General features: G+C 35.7%; 1 protein-coding gene across 2 annotated transcripts in view; it reads left to right on the top strand.

Moving 5' to 3' along the window:
• The window catches only part of LOC145664863 (monocarboxylate transporter 9-like), a 319,458-nt gene that overhangs the window by 47,601 nt on the left and 251,029 nt on the right, over positions 1 to 20,828 (top strand). Inside the window, exon 1 of one of the 2 annotated variants that reach the window (XM_081731892.1) lies at positions 13,250 to 13,754. The exons of the other annotated variant lie outside the window; for it this stretch is intronic. The gene's annotated coding sequence lies outside the window, so the exon portion shown is untranslated. Of the gene's footprint in view, positions 1 to 13,249; positions 13,755 to 20,828 lie in introns of those variants that run through there. 2 annotated transcript variants of the gene reach the window in all.

Here is a 20,828-nt window from a genome sequence, read left to right on the forward strand (position 1 = left end):
AACGCTCTAGCACTGAGCCAACGCAGCCCCCTTACACTTGGAAGAAAAGTCGTGTGTAATACCTAGTATATTGTGTTAAAAAAACTAACACAGAAACTGCAACTTTTGATTTCATTGTCATATACCCTATATACCTTACTTGAATGTCTTATTAACGATTTGACATTAGAATGAGTTACAAGTTTAGTATTTACTCATTTTTAAATTTTCACAACTACAAATGAATTGATACCTGAAGAAATTTATTTTGCCTCAAGATACAAGTATCTTCTGTAAGTTGCCAACCTCTGGCTAAGTTGGCCAATTTTCAATGGAACCGATGGTTGCCAACATAAACTTGCTTCACTGTACTTGTTTCGCTTTTCTATATGGAAGTTGGATAAGATTTAAATTTGATTGTATATAATTGACGTGAATTTACCAAAGGTATTGTGAAATAATTTCGCGAATTGCTACTTAAAAAATATTGATTTAAACAATAGAAAGAATTAGTTACTAAATGATATTAATTATTTTTTTTTTAAAAGTATTTGTAATTGGAACTTACAAAGCTATGAGAATTTACTTGGTGGTTTTAGCTAATAAAGAAGATTAAGAAGACAGGGAGTGGGTCAGTGGGTGGTGGGTCAAGTGAGTCAAGATTTGTGAGTGGGTCAACAGGACGTGACCCACTGCAATCCACCATCCACTGAGACCCACCTCAGTCATTATAAACAGCATTATTGACAGCATTTTCTAAACACTGGTGTATTTGTCTACGTTTTACTTTTAAAATCTCCATTTTTCTTTCCTTTTCATTTGTTTCTATATACTTACTGAGATGAGTATCTAAGTGAAAAGAGAACTTCAGGCACATTTGGATATTGAGATTTGTAATTGTAATACAATACAACCCCTCAAATCCGAACTAATTGGGGCCGAAGCCTGTTCGGATTTCGGGGGGTTCGGATTACCCGGGAAATAATATTATGTACTTATTTCGTCACTGAACTGGCGGTAAAACAACGACTGAGGTTAGACAGGGTGGCCCAGTGGTCGAAAGGGCAGTGACCTTGACTGGTGTGTGTACACTCATGTCCAAAATGATTGTCGCATATCTATGACTGTCTTCTTGTAAGAATATAATTAGATAATGATTTAGAATAAGCATTAACTCTAAAAGTGTTAAAACCTTAAAAAGAAAACTAAATTTGTGTGATTAAATCTTTTTTTTTTTTTTTTTCATTTTCCAGCTGTAGTTATTTTTTCTCCTGAGAACGTGTTCGGATTTGTCGGGTTTTCGGATTTCCGGAGTTCGGATATGAGGGGTTATACTGTAATAACAATAGGACTTACTACTTGGCTTTCGAGACAGTCGAATTTTGCACTTTTTTTTCTTTACATTGGCCTTTTTTTTTACTTTGATTTGAGGCTTTTAAATTTCATCCTATTTTCTACTGAAAGAGCATTGTAATTCAAGAAGGAAATAATTATATATATATATATATATATATATATATATATATATATATATATATGATAATTAAATTGAAATTCATCGTAATATGGCCCATAACAAATATTTCACCATTTTGTGTCTTAAGGGTCAGATCTACCGTTATTGTAACAGAGCGGTGCTTGAGCGATTGACTGTAGAAATTCAAACTTCCATTACAATTCAGCAGTGATAATTTTACAGCCTTGTTTTATTACAAGTATAAACTTTCTAGTCAGTGGAGAGAAGAGCGTGGATCATGGGTCAGAGTTGATGATGATGGGCTTTGGTGAGTCAGGGTGTATCATGGTGGATGGTGGGTCACAGTGAGTCAAAGTGGATTTTGATGAGTGGTGGGTCGGAGTAATTCATGGTGGCTGGTGAGTCATGAAAGGTCGTGGGTCACGGTGGGTGGTGGGTTAATGGGTCAAGTTTTCATTGAACCCACAACATCTTTGTATTTAACATGTGACTGGGACAGAAAAGTAAAAATAAGATTGGCAAAAAACGTTGCAAGCAAGAAGAAAACCAATAATACTGATCTGAAATGTAAACAGGAGAAAAAAAATGAAAGGATAAGAATGGCGAAAGAATCCTTCAGGAAGGAAAAAGACGAGAAATTAGTGAGGATTTGACATGTGGGGAACTAAACACAAAAGCCAGAATAAAAATGGCAAAAGTAGTCTTTAGCAAATAGACTGCTTATGTAGGTCCTTAAGTAAAGTGTTACGCAAAAGACTTATCGAATATTTCATGCAGAGTATATAGCGTACAGATTAGAAATGTAAACATTACAGTAAGAAAGATAAAATTGAATGAATCCTTGGAAATATGGAAAATGAAATCTTTAAGTTTTAGGTCCCACGATCAAGGGCGCCAATTTCTCTGTAAATTTGGGGGGACCCATTCAGTTGCAGAAGGTATCTATATCAGGATTTTGAGTCAAATTGCATTCAAATTATGCCAAATATTGTATATTCATAAATACAATAGGGGTGCCCGGGCCCCCGCCCCCCAGGATCATCGCCCTTGCCCACAATTATGCTTGGAGACGGTGATGATAAGAAATGAATGAAAATGGTTGAATGAAGAAAGTGGAAGGAAACGGGAGAACCCGGAGGAAACCCACGCACACGGTGCCTTTCCACCACAAAGCTCACTTGGCGCGAGCTGGAATCGAATCAAAGACGCCATGCAACCAAAAGTGAACGCTCTGCCACTGTGCCACCGCGGCTCCTCTTCGAAATGTGGATATGGAGAAGAATTAAATTTACCATGGTGGAAAGAAAAAAACAATGAAAAAGTGGTAGGAAAATGTAAGAGAAACTGGAATAATTTTTAAAAAATGAATAGAAATTGTTTGGAACATTATTTGAATGGTAATTGTATTGCTAAGGGAGAGAGGTTGGTGGAGCATGGTGGAGGAAAACAAAGCAAAAGTAAAGAAGACCACAATTAATGAATAATAACATCTCTGCATTACTCGTTAGGACAGTTTGTGCAAGCATCTCAATTTGTGGCCAGTAGTCAGACAGTGATAACTAGGGTGAGGATTTTTATGTATGCACCTTTTCCTTTAACAGCAAAAACGAGCTCTTCGAAAGTATTGAAGTGCCAAATGTGATGTTCCGATTAGGAATACAGATATTTTTTTTAAAACTTTTTTCTTCTTTTTCAATCCACTATCCCTTAATTCTCTTAATCTCCCTCAATCATCTTTTCTCCCATTTTTCTCTTTTACGCTAGTTTTGTTCCAAATTTTCCGGTCATCTTGGTTTGATTGTGCTATTTCTTCTGAGAGAATTTTAACAATATCAAGGGTTTCGTACTTTCTTTGGATCCGAACAACGCAGGTGCAAGTTTCAATGTACACGGTATTCTTCTTCAGTCAGAAAAGATGCATGATTTGCAGTTAGAACTGTTTTATGTCTACGATTACAAATACTACGTATGTGAGGCTTCAAATTAGAGACTCAGAACAGTGACACTTAAACAAAGAACAAATGGGCTATCTACTTCTGTGAGGCAACAGTTAAATGGTTTTGCTATAGAAGAGCTTGATGTTAGTCTTTAGAATAATGATCAGCAAACTGTCGATTGCGAGCTACTAGTAGTTCGCGGGGACATTTTCAGTAGATCACATTAATCCTCCGGTTGGCTAACCTTGATTCCTCCACTGAGCTGCCGCTAACAACAGAGGGCGCTGACGACAACTGCTTGTTTCTCCCGCGCAACTGTAATTGTCAGCCTCATCTCACAGTAAACTGCATATTGTATACGCGTGAGGTTGTGCATGTTATGTTTTTCGTGTGCATATTAGACATTTGCTAACTTGCATACTTTGATTACGTATTTACTGTAATATTCGCGCGAGTCGTGAAGCTCGGGCTCTAAACCAATCATTGCTTGAGCTCTGATACATCGGAAAACTTCGATGCAATTCGTGGAGCCGCTTCCCGAGCGCACACTTGGGCAAACGTTAAACAGCTGAAATTCGCCAACAATGTTGCCAAATTTTGAAGACAGTGTAAAAGAGTATTTAAAAAAAAATACCAATAATAATACTGCACAACAATAAACCACAGTAACAATTACTCTAAAACGGTAACAAAAACACGAATAGTAACAATAAGAATATAATGCAACAAAAAACAACAAAACGGAACTTGGCGCCAATCCGACAACTCTGTACTTTCGGGAGATGTTTTCCGTCTAGCGCGAGAGACGACACTGACAAAATGTAATGGGTAGGGGTTGACGACCGGAACACCCTCGCATTCTATTGGGTGGTGAAATCGGTAGATATAGATCAAGTATCACGACTCGGCGGGAATACTATAGAAATGTAAGGTTATAGGCAATAAACAAATGTACGATTTTTTTTTTAAAGGGTAGTTCTTTTGGGTGGTAGCTCACAGTAGGATTTAAAAACAGTACAGTAGCTCAGACTCTGATAGGTTTGGCGACAAGGTTAGAAGGGGGAATTGGGAGGTATGTTTTTTTTTTCAACCTCTTTTTCTTCACAGGTTATAGGTGTTTTTCTAGTTTTTAAGAACTGATTATATGTTGCAGGTTTTTCGGCACGTGCTGTGATAGTGATAAGCTTTCGCCATCTTTATTTTTGATGCTGAAACATTTTTATTATTGTTGGTCTGATTTCCACCCAATTACCCCCTTGGGGGTAATTTGGTGCAAAATGATTTAAACCATTACTAGTTCACATAAACCCGTGGGAGTGATTGGGTGTAAATGAAGAAAACTCAAGCTTTCATTTGATGTATATAACTTGTATTTCCCATTAAAAAAAACTAATAGTTTTATGTGGCCTAGAAAAATATTATACTTTTGTTTAAGCAAAATAAGGAGTAACTTATTTCTAAATCTCAAAGATATTTGAATGCCTTTCCAAGACTTCCAGTTATTGTTTATAGCATACTATATTGTTTTGTGAACTTAATCCAAAATGTATCACATACAAATATATTTTCCTGTGAACTTAATCCAAAATCTGTCACATACGAAAAAAAAAAAAAAAAAAACTGTAAGCGGTCAAAACTTTGTCCGAAAACGTAAAATAATAATAATAATAATAATAATAATAATAATAATAATAATAATAATAATAATAATAATAATAATAATAATAACCAAGAAAACAGGCACTGTTATTCAAACAAACATAGGAGAAGGTAATAAGACTAACGCTAAATAACTATAAACTATTACAATAGAACATGTGTTGAAAGTGGATTGATAAACAGGGCCTATTTACAGCATCAGCACTATTGGCATATGTAACAGCCACTGGCAGCCTAAGTCAAATAAAATAGCTTAATAAGCACAATACATTATGAAACAAAAATATACACTACAAAAGACAAAGATAGCCCAGCATTTAAATGAATTCTAACAAAAAAAAAAAAAAAATCATTTAAGGCATTTCACCCATTTACCCCCACATCATGTGCCCAATTACCCCCTGGGGGTTATTGGGAGGTACAAATTTTAACAAAATTTTAACTACCTTGCCGTGACGATCCAAGATTGCTGCTCTTCACGGCACCGTCCCAATGATGTTTTTAAGTAGCAGTAAAAAATCAGGATCAAAACATTAACAAATGCGTGATTTATTGTGACTCAAACCAAAACACACACAAACCTGAAACTCAGTTTCAAATATGTCATTTCTGAATCAAATCAGTATTTGGTTTCTTTTGTCATTATTATACCCTCTCAAAATTCATCTAAGCTTTCTTTCTGATAAACATCTACCCATCCAAAATTTGGGTGTAATTAAATTCCATAAAAATATACTGAAATGCAAGATATATATATATATATAAAGTTTTCCGCCCAATTACCCCTACACCCAATTCCCCCCCTTTCTACCCTACTGATTTAAAAGAATTCAAATATCAAATTTGCAACATCTTACAGTGTTGCCATTCCAAGTAAATATAAAGTGTGCCCACTGGTCTTTGTGGATGTGGAGAAAAGATTCAGCATACACACAGTGGCGGATCTAACCTGGGGCGCCTAAGCCCCCCAGTTTTTCGAATGACACAAATAATTTAAGCTATTATTTATATATTTTTGAAAGTTTACAGTAAAATCATTATAGGTCTATACTTATCATAGTCGGAGTTCTGGCTGCCCTCCCCTTACTTTTTTCCTTCTGGATCCTCCTGTCCATATTCAAAAGTATTTTACCTCCAAACAAAAGCAGGCATACATTTATCAACATAGAGATGCTTAATGCTGTTAAGTACAATAGTTTTAAGTTTTTCCTTCCTCATATAGGTATGTAGTCTATTCAATATAATAGCTAGGCAAGTAGTTCTTATTATAAAGTTGTTTTCGCTTACATAAAAGAACAATTGACAAAATAGTCGTGGGAAATATCTTTTTTTTGTGTGTGTTTTTTTTTCTTTTTTTGCCTTATTTTGGCACCTTTTCGCTTCTTTTTCCTACGAAATGTTGCCCCTAAAACCCTACCCCTAGCGATGATGATGATTTCGTAGCTAAATATCTGAAAATTTTCAGTGAACGTTTAGCAGTTGGTCACCCTGTATCTACGGTTAATGGTACTGAACGTTTAGTGTTGCAGCCAACGAGAGATATTTCTAATCTACTTTGTGAATCTTCTCGGAATTCCAGAGAAGGCTAATTCTCCACATTAGTGCTTGAATACGAAAACAGGTTCTCAGCGTAATTAGGAACAGAACAAACTCTCTCACAGACTCTGATAAATAATTAATCACATCTTCCTTTTGCAAATTATGTGGATCGAACCATGGCGTTAAGCTTCAAAGGAGGACGAAACAAATTGATGGAAAACCATTATTCCGATTCGAAGTAAAATGAATAGTTAACATTGACTCATTTTCTGTATTAGTAGATCTGTTTTCTGTACATTATATAACAGGAGGAATTTGTAATAAACATGGTAGTAATAAATAACTTTCGTATGATCTCATTAATTCTCATATTGTTGCTGTTTTTTTTTTGTTTTTTTAAAGTTTAATGTCCTCTTCCTAAGTTAATTATAATTATAGTTTCAAAGCAGCTTTTAGTTACTGACAATTATAGAAAGTCTAGATTATTATTTGCAATTAACAAAAAAAAAAAAAAAGTCCTAAGTTGAAATACGAGGGATGATCAAAAAGTAAGGTTACAAAGCTTGAAGTGAAACGTGTATGTATTATTTCATACAACCAATACAGCCAACAGATAGTACATACATTAGGTTATTTTTCGACATAGTCTCCATATTGGTTGACGCACTTGTCGCATCGTGGGATGAGTTTGAAGATTCCCTACTAGTAAAGTCCAGTCCTTGCGTGTTCTGCCTTTGCACGTTGTCACGAAGTGTTTCACCTTCTCGTCGAAAGCGAAGCGATGATCTCAGAGGTGCCCCTTCAAGTGCTGGAACAGGTGAAAGTCGCTTGGAGCGAGGTCCGGGCTGTGGCAAGGACCTCAATCAACTGCTCAACGCGAGTTGTGTTCAAATCTGTTGATGTCATGCTCGGTTGGGCACTGCGCTCTTCGTCAGTGACGTTTTTTTTTTTATACCACTCGCAAACTTTCGACACCATTCTGCGACATGCTGACAAGACATTACAGTCGCTCCGTAAACCTCGACCAACTGTCCGTGAATTTCAGCCGCGGTTACGTGTTTCGCCCACAGAAATCGAATAACTGAGCGGACTTCTTCACGGGACCAGTTTTCCAAACGAGTCACCATTTGTGTTTACATACTACTAGCGCCGTAGGTGGCGAGTGGCTGAAACTCAGCACAGTTGCTAACTCCATGTATTAAAATTATCGCACACGCCTCATTCCTCTATAACAGACTTAATTCCAGAGATATCAGCCTTGTAACCTTACTTTCTGAACCTCCCTCGTACATACCAATCAATAATTCTCATTGGGCTGAAACATAATGATGCGAGTGAATGTAAATCCTTGTAACGTGGTTTACGAGAAAATAAAGAAAAACGAATTGTTTTGTAAACCTGGTAAATTTGATATTGTACGACGAGCGCGCCACCTATTGAGATGAAACTGAAACTAAAGTACAAACATCACGCTTTTTTTTCTCTCTATGACACTGGCGAGATGACAGTACTGAGTATAGTTAATGAGATGGATCCCAAAATTATGTTGTGTAGTTAACCCTTAAACGTAAAATTTTGTGTAACTATAAAATCTTCCCTCCCCCCTCCCAAAGAAGAAGTAAGAAATGTATCAATCAAGAGAGCACATCGAACTAAAAGAAATAACATGCGCGAATTGTGATGCGTAGTGCGCTAAAAAGAATGTCGTTCGTTGCTAGTATGATGTAATTCATAGATTGTATACTTCTAGAATAATTTATTTATTTATGTATTCTAGAATAAATTATTTATAAATTACATTTCTCTAGAATAGGTTATTTATTTATTCATGGATTATATTCTTCTACAATAGATTATTTATTTATTTATAAATCACACTCTTGTAGAATATATTATTTATTTATTTGTGCATAATATTTTTCTAAAGTAGATCATTTATTTATTTATGAATCATATTCTTATAGACTAGATTATTTATTTGTTTATGAATTATATTTTTCTAGACTAGATCATTTAATTATTTATTTATGTACTATAAGCAAAATATATTTAAGTAAAATATACAGTGTTGAGTAGCAGATTGTATGTGTTGTTGTTTGAATTTGTCTAACGGTGATAAACATACCCTAACAGTGACACTTAGATCTAAGAGGCGCAAATACTAGTTCTACTTTTGTATTATCAAATTAAATTTTGTCACGTTGTTGTTTATTGAAGTTTAGTGGCCCATTTTAATATTAAGTTAATATACAGGGTGCGTTTTTAAAGTTGAGACTGCAAAATATCTGGGGGAAAAATCATAGTTGGACGAAAAAAAATATTTGAAATAAAAAGATAATATTTTGGATGGGGGATATTCCTCTGAGATAAAATTAGCTTCTCGCCTCCCTGAGCGTGAGATGAGAACAACTTTGAAAACTTAAAATGGGAATTCTAAATTTTTTAATTGCGTAAAAAATAAGTAAATTTTATTCGAAGTCCTTTTTTTTCGATTAGTGATAGATGATTTTACTGTAGACAGTAAACCTAGTTTTGATAAGGTTTCTTCCAGTAGGAGCCGCCTTGATTCATTTCAGAATAAATCTGCGATAAACTGTTCCAATCTTTTGTCGAATTATGATAGGTGCCATGAGATTACTCTGTGTTCGGTGTGAATTCAGGTAATTTAAATGTGGCAGTTACAATTAAGTGCAGCGTGCAGTCGTAATCGTAGTTGGCTACCACGCACTGCATCGTCTGCGTAGTCGTGAAGCTAACCAAAACTGAGTTGAGTTGATTTTGAGTTTAACGTCCCATTCAGCAGCGAGGCTATATTGAGACGTGGACCTACTGATTAACGTGGAATCCGAACCACATGAGCTCCCGCCGGGGCTAACCAAAACTAGTTCAGAAACAACAAATGAACGCCGTCGAAAACAAATGAAGAAACTCGGCGAATGTAGTAAATATATATATATATATATCTTTTAGTCAGTAGTACCCAAAATGTGAAATAAAATATACTTCAAAAGTAATGCAAAATAAATGAATGATATACAAACTGGCTGATATACAAACTTCTTGAACAATTACCGGTAGATTAAAATCTTAGTGAACCATAGAAGTGTCAATACAAATAATATCAAATAGTCTAAGTTACCACAGGCGTGGACTACGCAGAGATGCAGCTGATATAGTGCTCGGTAGCTAACTACAATTACCACTTCATACTGTACCTAATTGCTCTGAAACATGTTGAATCATCTAAATTCACGCCGAACACAAGTGTAATATTCCATGCCACCTATCATGAGCCGAGAAAATGTTTAAAACAAAAGATTGGTATTGTTTATCGCAGATTTATTCTGAAATGAAACGTGGCAGCTTCCAATTGAAAAAAAAAAAAAAAAAAAAAACCTTAGTGAGAGTAGTTTTTACTTATTACATCGCCATGTATCACGAATTGAAAAGAAATGAAATATTTCAGTTGAACGTCTCACAATTATGTCATTTTAGGGTAAGAGACGATTATTAAGGTAAGTGAATGATGATGGAAGAATTGGTGGAATGAAAAAGTGGGAGGAAATTGATATGATTTTGTTCACCACAAACTAACTTGACCGGGGATCGAATTTTAAAAAAAATTTAATAAAAAATTCAATTATTGATTTTGGTTTCTAGCAATTATAGAAATAAAGAAAATCATTGATGACGAAAATATTCGAATTGGGGATGTTTCTGTGTTAGCAGTTGTTCGATTTTTTACTCCTTTCCCAGAACTAAGATAAATTAAATTGCGCTTACATACCACTTTTCTGCAGAGTACGTCGTTCAGTAGAAAATAATGCCCCATTGCAGTCCTCTTACATATTGATTTTGCCTGCATCTGGGTAGGATTTTTACAAGAAAAGAGTTGGGACTATCTCGTCTCGGAAAGTCCCTATTGTAAGAGCTCTGTCTCCAGTCATTTGTATTAGGATTTCCTACAAGAGAGGGAGTTGGGTCAGTCTCGTCTCGAAAACGTAAAAGTGATCTGTTTCTATTGGATGAGCTGTCTCGTCTCATGGGCAAGCCTATCCGGGACATAATTTTCTGAAAGGATCCCTGTTCGGTGTCCACGCTTGCTAAAAATACGCATGCTAACTATTGAAATCCGCGGGAGTATCAGTGGCCATAATTGATCAACGAAGTCCTTATTTTCTCGTCATAAACTCTAACGATGATGTTGACACTTTACAGTATAACTTAATATATTTTATTCGTTATTTTAAGCTTTCACGACAAAAGTTCAACGTTGCTGTCTGTGATTTTCAAGGTGAAATGTGGTGTACTTTTGGTTCTAGTTAGATCGTTTTGCTGGTCCTATTGTCAATCTAGTTAGAAATGAAATCTTTCATTTTAACGTCCCAGGATTATGTCTGTTAGGCTAAGGGAGACAATGATTAAAGCAAGTGAGTGATGATGGAAAAATTGGTGAAATGGGAAAGTGTAAGGAAATGGTAGTACCTTGAGTAAACCCACGGGCACGATGTTGTCCACCACAAACTTACTTGGCCAAAGATGGAACCAGGGACTCCAAGCACCAGAGGTAAGCACTCTACCACTAAGCAAGCCACTGTACACTACAAAATCGAATTTATGAAAAATACGAGAGCAACTATTAACGTTAGCTCCGAATCACGATTGGGATTTGATTTCACTGCAGTTGGAAATTTGGGTAGACTATCATGTAGGATCAACACCTATAGTTTAGGCCGCTACCCACCATACCACCTTGCCTCCAAGATGGAAGAGTACAGGACTACGCCACTGTCATCAGATGTCGTGGGTTCGAATTCCATTGAACAGTCTGATGTTCTTATCTGCTTACAATAGGGTTGTGCGCAAGACATGAGTTTGAAACTGCCTTATCTGGGTTTCGCGTCATAAAAGATGTCTCGTCTCAAAAATATGTTTCTGTGTTTCTTCTTGAATCTTGTCACGAAAATTGTGTCTCGTCTCGTCTCTTGCACAATCCTAGTCTCTGATGTTTCAGGGTCCTTTCTTTTGTCTATTTGGTTCAAGATGAAAAAAATGAAGAAAAGTATAGAAAAAATACAAGGAAAAGAATATTAGAGAACGTTAAAGGACTCAAGTAACTTAGGATCGTTCAGTTACTTGAAAAGAAAAAAAAAATAACCAGCATACCTGCTTTGTAATTGGGAGGTTACGGGTTCATACCCCTGTGCAGGTCATCTTGTCTCAGGTATTATCAGAGTTTTCCTTATTTTCACAATTCCTATTTACTTAATTGCTTTTATCTTAACGTCCCACGTTTTTGCTTCAAGACTAAGAGAGGCATAATGATGATAATGAACGAAGTGCTGGAACGAAGAAAGTGAGAGAAAATGGTAGAATCCCTAGAAAACTCACGCACGGTGCTTGGCCACCACAAAGTTCATTTGGCGAGAGCTGGGATCGAACCTGAGACCTCACATGCTACCATTGAGCCACTGCGGCCTCCACTTTATTTCCCTTTGGTAGTTCTGTATCGTGTCTGTATCTTGCATCTATATTCTTTACAATGTTCAGAGAAGGTAGGTAGTTTTGTTTATTTTTAAGGTGGTTTCGTTCAATAAATATTATCTTCATTATAGGTATTCTGCCATTAGTTGGCAGATCATTTACCTCACCTGCGAAGCTTCCATGCTCCACAATCTTCCGCTAACCTCTTCGTCTACACGTACGTTTTTTCAGTTTTGATATCGTCCATTAATTGTAGTCTCCTTCGCCCTCTCCTTCTCTTTCCTGCTACCATACCATTTAGCACGTCTCTCATGGTACAGTTTCTTCTGAGTCAATGTCCCAACCAGTTTCTCTTTCTCTTCTTAATAATAACAAAAAATGTTGTTTTCTCCCCTACCATTTCTAACACTCATTTGTTTTCCGCTCGACCCAGCCAATTCTTTCCATTTTTTCTCCACACCCACATTTCGGAAGATTTCAGTTGTGTTTTATATTTTTGTATAATGTCCATATTTCTGACATACTCCACACGAAGCATTTTATAAATCTTGTTTATCAATTCTTTATTCGAGTTCCCACAAAATAGTATTTTCTTCTTCCTAAAGGCTTCTTTCGCAATTCCTATCCTTGCTTTTATTTCACGTCCACTTCAACAAACAAATAAATGGGCGGGCTGTATAGAAGATTACACCCTCTCTTTAACCAGCGATTTTATATAGCCTACCGAGAGCAGTGGCAGCTCTTGGGAAAGTAACATTGGTAATTAAATAAAATTTATTGCTGAAAGCTAAGGGAAGAATTAGGACATTAGTTTCTTTCCTTAGCTTGTACACGGCAAATTTTTAATTTTTAGCCATGTGACTGATCAGGAGATTTTGAAGGGATTATTGGTTGTGCATTGGGCACTCCTTTATTCACTAAAATACATTGTAGAGTTCATTGTTTTCCTAATACGATGAATTACGCTGTTAAATATTGATAAACTTATAAAATCCTAGAAGTATACACAGTCCGTAATATTTACCGAAAAAAAAAATCAGGTACGGTAAAACTTCTCCTGTAACAAAAGGATTTTTTGGCATGAAACACGACAATGACGTCACAGCGTTGCACCAGACCTCCGGCGGCGCTTGCCGATACCGAAGTCGCTCGTATCGAGTTGACAGTGAGCAGCGCTACCGATAGGACGTGTGAGTCGCACTCGGTTTAGAGTGCAAGGCACGAACAGAACGAAAGCGAACCTTTACGTATGTTATGTGAGCTGTGTTCTTATGTGTGCGTGTGCGAAGAGCTGCTTGGAAACCATTGTTTGTGTCTGTATGTAACATTTGAACGAACTGTGATCAGCTGTGGCGGGTTTGAGCTTACTGTAGATACATATATACACACATCTTGATAACAAAACAAATAAAAAGGAGAAACATCATTGTGATATGCTGCTGTGTTACGCTTTCATATAAATACATCGTATGAAACTGACTGAACGTGTAGAATAACATATATTGTTTGAAGTCAGAAAATTTTATTTTCTGTCCGTATGCGTTAAACATTATTTGGAAGAAGTGACAATTTTCTTTTCGTTAATACGTAACGTTGAAACAGATAGATATGTTGGCAGGGAAATGTGTGATTTTTTAAGTGTTAAGCCGCATGCCAAAGCCAGCACGGAAACAGCCAAGGTAATTAGGATTTGTTTACTGTTTTTTTTTTTCGCTCTCTATTTATGTAGCTTTATTTGTGTATGTTTGCTCTTACTGTCATTTTTTTGGTGGTATTTTTAAGAATCTATTATCAACACTTTAAAAGCTATTGAATTACTAAACATTAAAGAACATTGAATCGCTATACGTACAAAGAGGGAACACGGTGGCTTACTGGTAGAGCGCTTACCTCTGGTGCGTAGGGTCCCTGGTTCGGTTCCTGTTGTGGTAGACAACATCGTGCCCGAGTTTTCTCGGGGTCGTCCTCCCGTTTCCTCCCACATTCCCATTCTACTAACTGATCCATCATTATAACTATTCTAACGATTGTAATACATCTGATGTTCTCAGATGTTTCTGCAATAAAATTTATTATCATTATATTATTATTATTATTATTATTATTATTATTATTATTATTATTAATAATAATAATAATAATAATAATAATAATAATAATAATAATAATAATAATAATAATTTTAGTGACAATTCTCTCTACATAAAATAGAAGTCCTGACTGACTGATCAACGCCCAGGACAAACTGCTTAAACTTGAAATTTGGGCAGTACACAGGATTTGTGGCCTAAAGTGCAACTAAGGAAGTACTTCCGGTAATCTGAGGTGGAAGGAAGAGAGGGAAATGTGGTTAAACAACTATGATAATAAATATTCCCTATCTAGAACTGAATCCCTTAAGGTTACAGGTATGAAATTTGGTATTTGGACTTTTGATTTAAAATAATTAAACAACTCATTCAACATTTATTAATACTTTTTTGACCTAGAAGAAAAGAAAAAGGGATGGGTTCACCAAGATGCCCATACGATGTGTTCGAATTTCACACGAGATTTAAAAGAGTTCAAACCAATTCTACTTAAAGGGCTTAAGGGCTGAAAGGTGCAGAAAAGGAAAGAAAAAATAATAATAATGACTGCTGTAATACGTCATACAAGAAAATATGTACTAAAATATGTCCAGCTGAAGCATATAATTTCGTGACTAATAACAAGAGCATTACGATATTCCAAAAGAAACATTTCAGTGCATTCTGTGGTAATGCATTAGTTTGTAACGTATTCGGGGGACATGGTTTTTGAACATTGATTTCTGGTGTGAGGATCTCTGGTTCAGTCATCGACTATGTGAATTTTGTAACTACCATGATGTTTTTAGTTTTTTTTTTTTTGGTTGTCTGGTTGACTCCTACTTTCTAAAAGGAAGGGGGACACGGTGGCTCAGCAGGCCCGTATCCAGGGAAGGTCTAGGGTGGCTGCCCCCCAAAATTTTTGCTCGTCCCCTAAAATTTTAACGGTAGTCTTGCAAATGAACTATAATAGCCTATGGTGATGAATTATAATATGGTTGGATCGGGCCCCCCTTTACTTCAGCCGGGCCCCCTACATTTTTGGGCTGGCTACCGGCCTGTGGCTCAGTGGTAAATCGCTTGTCTCGGATCCCTGATTCGATCCCTTCCAAGTAAGTATGTGGTGAATATAATCGTGTCTGTGGGTTTTCTCGGGGTACTCCCATTTCCTCCCACATTCATATTCCATAATTTTTTCCATAATCATTCACTTGCTTTAAGCATCTATCTGCCTTCGCTTAACTAGCATTAAACGTGGTAAGGTAAACTTAAATATTTCATTTTTTCCCCCTATTTTCGGTATTCCAATCACTGGTGGAGCATCATTCATTAAGATTATCATTCTTTACTAGTTATGCTTATGTTTCGAACTGCAAGTGCATACACACGTGATAGAACGACATCATTCATAATTCTTAAGGATTCAAATGAAATTGTATTAGGCTTATCTGCGTACTTTCTTGTTTTGCATCATTGTTCGTAGTATAGAACGAAGTATCCTATCGCGAATGGCATGCAAGTCATAAAATAAGATTGACAATTTTCCAAGCAAAATGTAAGGACATTTCTTGCAACTATGCTGGAGAAGGGAGAGAAACAAATGCACTGGTGACTCTTTTTCCATGATAATACAATAGAAGTGTTTGTAGTGAAGAAAGTCTGATATTAATCTAATTAATAGAAGATGAATGAGATAATTTAAATCCTGTAGGCACGTCAATATAAATAATTATAGCTTATGTATGGGCTATTTGTCTACGTACCTGTGTGCCTGCCCCTGTTGTAAGGTTTCCTCTTATTTTGAAGGCTCTGTATAGTGATGTTGAAACTAAATTCCAATAATAATAATAATAATAATAATAATAATAATAATAATAATAATAATAATAATAATAATAATAATAATAATAATAGGCGCTGACTTTTAAGTTTCTCAATGGGTGCTCAGACTTCGGCCTAACCTAGATATTATTATTATTATTATTATTATTATTATTATTATTATTATTATTATTATTATTATTATTATTATTATTATTATTATTATTATTATTATTATTATTATTTTAGTGGACCCAATAGACCAGTGCTTCCTAATTCTTCCTGAGAGGTGAAAAAGACTAGCAAGACCTACTGAAATAAAATGAACCGTAAAATATTTTTAAATTGCAAAAGCTAAAAAAAATAATAGTAATTTTGCAAATAATTTGTTTTAACTTGATATCGTAAACTGTATATTTAACAAAATTCCTAAGCATTAAGATTTTGTTTGTGAGTTTCAAATATGTTTAGCAATATTGGCTCTGTATAGTGATGTTGAAACTAAATTCCAATAATAATAATAATAATAATAATAATAATAATAATAGGCGCTGACTTTTAAGTTTCTCAATGGGTGCTCAGACTTCGGCCTAACCTAGATATTATTATTATTATTATTATTATTATTATTATTATTATTATTATTATTATTATTATTATTATTATTATTTTAGTGGACCCAATAGACCAGTGCTTCCTAATTCTTCCTGAGAGGTGAAAAAGACTAGCAAGACCTACTGAAATAAAATGAACCGTAAAATATTTTTAAATTGCAAAAGCTAAAAAAAATAATAGTAATTTTGCAAATAATTTGTTTTAACTTGATATCGTAAACTGTATATTTAACAAAATTCCTAAGCATTAAGATTTTGTTTGTGAGTTTCAAATATGTTTAGCAATATTGGACAAAATAAGAAGATAGGAAATCATTATAATAATATTAATTACAATGAAACCTTTAAAACATTTGAGGATAATTTGATTGAGAAAAGAAAATGATTCTGCTATCTTGTAACTCATGTAAACGCATTTTACGCTTCTCAAAACATAAAATAACAAGAAGGAACTGTATCATGAGGGATGTGCTAAAGGGTATGGTGGCAGGAAAGAGAGGAAGGGGCAAAGAAGATTACAATTAATGGACGATATCAAAACAGAGAAATCGTTCGTGAAAACGAAGAGGCTAGCGGAAGACCGTGGAGCATGGGAGCTTCTCAGTTGCAGCACGTGTCCTGCCAATAATGGCAGAATACCTATGTTAATAATAATAATAATAATAATAATAATAATAATAATAATAATAATAATAATAATAATAATAATAATAATAATAATAATAATAATAACTATGCCCATTCCTTCCATGAGATTGAATCCAACCTACCTACATTTTTCATCCTCCCCCTTCCCCAGTAAATTTGCTATGTGCCATTTTCTAGTTTTTAGTGATTTACAGCAATTATATGATTAGTTGAAGTAAAATGAAACTACCGTATGTATTGCGCACCCCAAATTTAAAACTTAAAATCGTATTGAAAGTCATTACTTGTCGAATGTAATGCACATTAATAGTAGGGTAAATTTATTATTTCCTTTATTTTATACAGCAATGAACTTACACATAAATTATTACAAAAGAGTTTGCATATGTTCTATTGTTTCGAGAGTGAGACACACGTATTGTTAAAGAAATTACTTGTAATTGCCTACATGAACAGTTAGATGTAAGTTTACATTTGAAACTAGCGCCAAGAGATACTATCTTCTGCAGTATTTGCACTTCATTTTCTGACTTAAAGCCATCGTTTTCTTTCTTTATTATCTTGCTTTGCGTTTTTTTTTTTAAACTTAACTCCTGATTTATCTAATTTGATTGGACTGGTGGTGCTTCAATTAAACGAGAATTCGGTTAAACCGGAATAAAATACTACAGTATTTGATATACAGTATTATACAGCGGTGCACCCACGGGGGTGATCCACCAAGTCCGGAACAGTGCTTCTTTCAGACTTGTTTTTTTTTTGGGGGGGACACTGCCCTCCGGAGCTCTGAGAGTGCCTCCGGAAGAGACCAAAATAATACGTCTATAATATAATGATAGATAGAATAGTACGAGCAGTACCTCTCTGAATACTAAGTGTTTCCCGCCGGAACATTTTTTTCTGAAAGAAACTCTAGTCTGGCCCTCCAAATTTCGTAATTCATCAGACATTTCGACACTTCGTTAAGAAAACTATGGTTGCTCTAGAAGAGAAATGGTTGGTGTATCTTAAAAATTTGATTCTACAGTACGTCTGAGCTCTTTCTTATGAAAACAATTTAGTTTAATTAGTTTTACGGAGAATATAGGCAACAGTACTTTAAAACTACTTATCTTTTTATCGAGTGTAGAATAATCCCAATTTAATACTACCTAGACGTAGTGACTTTACTACTGATGGGTCCCACCCCAAACTTCGGACATCCCCCAAATAAATTTCTGATTGCGCGCATGGAACTGCATATTTAACACAGGGCGCGCTCGGTAGTTCAACATTCGATACTTCAAGAAGCCCAATAGTTCAACATTTTTGAGTATATTCTTGGCGCACAGGGCCCGCTCTACAGTTCAACAGTTTTGCAGCCACCATGTTCGGTGGTTAAACTTTTGGCAAAATTGCTGGCTAGCAGATTGTTCAGTACTTCAACAGTTTTGAGGTTCCGCCGCCCAGTAGTTCAACGCGCTGTTGGCAAACAGAATTGACAGAAGGCACTACAGCTGAATTGTAGGTCTATCAGAAATGTTAAACTACTGGATATATTTGTAAAAAAAAAAAAAAAAAAAAAAAAAAAAAAAAAAAAAAAAAAAAAGGGGGGGGGGGGACGGTTAGACTGTGTAAATACATAATAAAAAAAATATTGTACTTACTGCATTTGGTAAAAATATTGCATTTACTTGTAAAAATTTAAATCAAATTCAAATAGCATTTTTCATTCAAAATCATTATACAGTACAGTTGAAACAATGAAATTCAACAATGCACCCTTTAAATTGCTCGCTTGCGTCGCGTCGTCAGGCTCGGTGGTGAAATAGAGGGGGTTGTTTCAGGGGCGTCATTTAGGGAGGGCAGGAGGGGGAAATTGCCCCCCCCCAGAGTTTGAGGAATGCATATACTTTAATCGATTGCCTACTAATAAACTAGTACAAAACGTGAAATTCTTATGTCGGTGGTGCTCTTGCCCCCCCCCCAAGCAAAGTCTGAAATGACGACACCTTGCTAGCCCAGGGGCGTCATTTAGGGAGGACAGGAGGGGGCAATTGTTTCCCCCCAAGAGTTTGAGGAATACATATATTTTAAACGATTGCCTACAAACATACTAGTACAAAACGTGAAAGTCTTATGTCGGTGGTGCTCTTTCCGCCACCCCCCCCCCCAAGCGAAATCTGAAATGATGCCCCTGTTCTAGCCCCATAGGTGTTGAACTACCCAGCGTGCCCTGTGCTCTATATTTTGATGCGTTTTCAGCGTGTATAGATGTTGCTGATAACATCTGATGCCTTCAAAACAACCGAAGATGAGCATTGCTAAACGAAAGTCATACAACAAAAACAATGAAGTTTAATTGAGTTTGTGAAAGAAAAAATTATCATATATATCAGTGAAAAAGAAATTCAATATATATTAGTGATTTGGTTAACCCGGAAGTTTATTTAGTTAGGATTCAGTTAAACGGAAGTGTAATGTAAATTACTTTATATCAGTTGACATCTATTCATTTTACGTAACCGCACAGAAAGAAGAAGGAAATTTACTTGATCGAATAAATTTTTGAATGAAACTTAAAAAAAAAAAAAAAAATGAAATAAAATAAATGGCGTAAATGCTCCGAATCGATTTAAGGACTTGTTGTTCGTAGGTTATTCGTAGCTACAAAAGGTAATGAACTGGCAACAATGTAAAGACGGAGACAGATGGTGCGTGGGAAGAACTCGATTTAGAAACTAATTAAAAAGAACCCACAAAAAGATAACATTGGACATTTATAAATATGGAAGTAGATGGAATTATTCTTATTTAATCCTCTTTTTAACTTATTTTCTTACTGTTACACCATCAGCTGGTTTTAAAAAAAATGTACAGCACGTGTAGTTTAATTAAAATATGTTAATTATATAAACACGAGGGTTACTCAAAAAGTTGTTGACGGGGCCGCGGTGGCTCAATGGTAGAGCGTTCACCTCTGGTGCTTGGGGTCCCGGGTTCGATCCCAGCCCCCGCCAAGTGAACTTTGTGGTGGACAAACTTCGTGGGCGTGGGTTTCCTAGGGCTTCTCCCACTTTCTTCATTCAACAATTTCATTCATTACTCATCATCATCGTCTCCTTTTAGCCTAACCGGCATAATCGTGGGACGTAAAACTCAAAGATTTCATTTCATTTTTTCAAATAGTTCTCGGAATTTCGTTGTAACTATTTATTACCACAATATAGGTACATATTCACTGAATCGCCTTCAAAATAGGCTCCTTGAGAACACTTCCACCGCTCTCACCATTGCTGGAAACAACGTTGAAAGTTCTGTTTTAATATGTTCCGAAATTCAGCCATCGCGTTAGTTTGGATCTCTTTCATGGTGGTAAAACGGTTGCCTTTGAGACCCTTTTTGATCTTGGGGAAGAGCCAGAAATCTGCTGGTGCTAAATCCGGTGAGTAAGGGAGGCTGGTAGAGGTTTCTGACTCTTCCCCAAGATCAAAAAGAACCTCAAAGGTAACCGTTTTGTCACCGTAGAAGAAATTCAAACCAACGTGACGCCTTAACTTTGGAACATACAAAAGTAGGACTTTCAGTGTTTTTTCCAGCAATGGCAGGAGCGATGGAACAA

Source organism: Thermobia domestica, chromosome 11, assembly GCF_964235325.1.
Source record: "Thermobia domestica chromosome 11, izTheDome1.hap1.1, whole genome shotgun sequence".
Classification (NCBI taxonomy): domain Eukaryota; kingdom Metazoa; phylum Arthropoda; class Insecta; order Zygentoma; family Lepismatidae; genus Thermobia; species Thermobia domestica.